The sequence below is a fragment of the Petaurus breviceps genome, unplaced genomic scaffold (assembly GCF_028583685.1).
Source record: "Petaurus breviceps papuanus isolate PSGF00001 unplaced genomic scaffold, PetGlider_PUasm1.0 178, whole genome shotgun sequence".
NCBI lineage: Eukaryota > Metazoa > Chordata > Mammalia > Diprotodontia > Petauridae > Petaurus > Petaurus breviceps.
The window spans coordinates 18108094-18111474 of NW_027185777.1; the positions used below are offsets into that span (position 1 = coordinate 18108094).

Below are 3381 nucleotides of genomic sequence, written 5' to 3' on the forward strand. Positions count from 1 at the left end.
CTAAGACTTTTAGGACTCCCTATATATGTTCATAATTAAGTACTGAATATATGCACAGACTGAATACAATATAAATACATACTAATATAATTATAAAAGGAGGAAACATATCTGAGGAGGAATCCATTAAGGATTTGTTATAAGGGGGCTTTTTAGCTGCATCTTGAAGGAAGAGGAATTCTCTCAGATTTGAGTAGAGAACATGTTTCAGGCATGATGGACAATGAGGGAAAAGGAATATAGATGGGTGATGCAGCTCCATTTGCGTGGAACAGAGAGTGGGCCAGTTTGGATAAAACATAAAATGTATGTTGGGGTGGGGTTGGGGATAGAGTATATAGTATATATATAGTGAGGCCTGAAAGATGAGCAGGGGTGAAGTAGTAAAGGACCTTAAAAAGCCAAAAAAAAAGGAGTGTGATGCTAAAGACAACCAGGAGCCAGTGGAGTTTATTGAACAGGGAAATTAAATATGTGATTAAAGAAAATTATCAGAGCAGCTAGGTGGCTCAGTGAATAGAGCACCAGCCCTGGAGTCAGGAGGACCTGAGTTCAAATCCGGCCTCAGACACATAACACAAAACTAGCCGTGTGACCTTGGGCAAGTCACTTAACCCCAATTGCCCTACCTTACCTCCTCCAAAAAGCAAAAAGAAAAGAAAATTATTTTGGCAACCATGTGAAGGGTGAATGGGAGTGGAGAGAGACGAGGCCAGAGAAACAAAGAAGCCATTGCATTAGTTCTGATGGGAAGTAATGAGAGCCTGATCTAAGATAGTACTGATAGAAGTGGAGAAAAGGGGACACTTAGGAAAGATGTTATGGAGGTAGGAATGGTAAGTGTGAGCAATTTATTGGACATGTAAGGTAAGGTGGGCTGAGGAACCAAAGGTAAATTTGAAGTTATGAGCCTTGGGGCATGGAAGAATCATTGATAGAAATTGTGAAGTTTGGAAGAGGGGCAGGTTTGGAGGCAAAGATAATGAGTTCTGTTTTTGACATGTTGACTTTGAGATGTCTTTGGAAGTCTGAAATGGCTAATAGGCAATTAGAGAAACAGAACTGGAGAAAGACCAGAGCTAAATATTTACATGTGGGAGTCATCTACAGAGAGATGATTATTAAACCTGTAGGAGCTCATTAGGTCACCAATAATCCAACCCAACAAATACTTAAGTACCTACTATGTGCTGAGCACTATGTTAAGTATTGGGGGTACAATTAATAAAAAAGACAGTCCCTGCCCTCAAGGAGTTTACAAACTAATAGGTAGTGACACACAAAAAGAGGTAGGGAAGTAGGGGAGACACCAGGGGTACTTGATGTGGGGGTGCTCCCATCTTATTCTATAGAAGTGAAACCAGGCAGACAGAGCAGCAGATGCAAAGTGGAATGAACTGAAAGGCTAGTTTCTGCCCTGTATGAGGGAAGAGGTTGGTAGGAGTTTTTGCTACTCCACCCTCCAGTCCTCCAGTCGGAGGGCAGAGGAGGCTGAGGGAGGTGATGTCAAACCAGACTTGAGTCAGCATTGTAGTAGCATGATTAGAAGTGATGAGCTTAACTTGGGAGGAACATCTTGTTCTATGGAGATAAAACCAGGCAGAGCAGCAGCTGCAAAGTGGAGAGAAAGTGGAGAGAGAGAAGAGATCCAGGACAGAAACAGATAAACACAAACAATGTATAGCCTGATTGGGTTACATAGGGCACTGAAAACTCAAGTGCTTGACCAAGGCCACACATCTCTGAGATGTGTCAGAGGCAACACTTGAACTGAGATCTTCCTGACAACAAGGCAGTCTCCCTATCCACTATGCTATATTGTCTCTTGTCATCAGTGACAGCAGCATCATAAATAGGTAATTCATATTCATATGGTGTTTTCCAAAACACTTTCCTCCAAACAATCCATGAGATGTATAATACCATATTTATGTTTTACAGATAAGAAAATGGAGACTCAGAGAGATTAAATGATGACTTAGAGTTCATAACAGAAAGCAATATGGTATCATGGAAATGGTGCTGGATTTTTCAGTCAAAAAACCTGAGTTCAAAACACAGATCTTGGAACTTTCATGACTTTAAGCAAGTCTCTTAAGCTCTTTGCATATATCAGTTGCCTCATTTATAAACTGAATGGGGTCAGACTTGTCTAATATCCCTTCTAGCTTGAAATTTATGGTCCCATGAGCCTGTGTCTAAATCAGCATTCAACCCAGCTCTCTCCTCACTCCAAGTGCAGTGCTCTTTCTCCTACTCCATATTATACTCTCCCTCCCTTATAGCACTCCCTTCCTCTTCACATTTCCTGAATTACCATGGTCAAAAATTTCATCTCCAAGTAGGCCAGCTTTCTAGTGATTACACCTCTCTACCCCTAGCCATTAGACTGTGAGCTCCTTGAGTTCAAGGACCGTCTTTTGTCTCTTTTTGTATCCCTAGCACTTAGCACAGTGCCTGACATATTTGTTGTTCAGTCATTCAGTTGTATCCAACTCATTGTAATCCTATGGACCATACTCTCAGTGGAGTTTTTTTTTTTGACAAATATACTGGAGTCGTTCACCATTTTCTTCTCTTGTGGGTTAAGGCAAACAGAGGTTAAATGAATTTCTCAGGGTCACACAGCTGGTAAGTGTCTGAGGCCGGATTTGACCTCAGGTCTTCCTGACTCCAGACCCAGCACTCTATCCACTGAGCCACCTAACTGCCTCTTGCCTGACATACAGTGGTTGCTTAATAGGTATGTGTAATATAATGCCAAGGAAAGGCAACTTCCCAAGGTTCAGAATACTAGCATAGGTGCTCTCCATTTTATTCAGTGACCAACCAAGAACAGAGAAGATCAAAACATGACATCATTCCAAATAAAGCATTTACTAAACGTGATTAAATAATCTCCAAGTACTACCCCGCCCCAGGACCTTCCAATCATTCAATCAATTACAAAGTCTCTGTTCTAAATACTTCTCCACCCCTAGGCTATACCTTAATTTAATCCACCACAAAGTCCCTCTTCTCAAATGGAGATTAGTTTCCAAACATAAGGTCAAAAGTTCCCCACCCCTGGATCACAATTGAATCTACCCCAGAGTTACATCAAGTTTAAACACAGCACTTAATACCCAAATGGAGGTCTTTTCTTCATCTTGACACGAGGCAAGTTATCAGCAATCTTAGTTCCTGGGGAGACAAGGTTTAGCAAGGCCATAAGATACATTGCCAATCCCTTCATGAATTTATCCTCTGTCTGTAGAACAGTCCTAGAACCCCTGAACACATTAGCAAAGCCCTCTCCCAGGATTTCTGTAAACATACAACAAGAAAATCCTTCTTCAGGGCTTCTGAACCAACAGAAAGGCTCCCAGACCCCTGCAACAA

General features: G+C 41.5%; 1 protein-coding gene across 1 annotated transcript in view; it reads left to right on the top strand.

The window, feature by feature from the left end:
- Window positions 1–3381, top strand: part of MYO3A (myosin IIIA) — a 269882-nt gene that overhangs the window by 135500 nt on the left and 131001 nt on the right. The gene's annotated exons all lie outside the window — the stretch shown is intronic.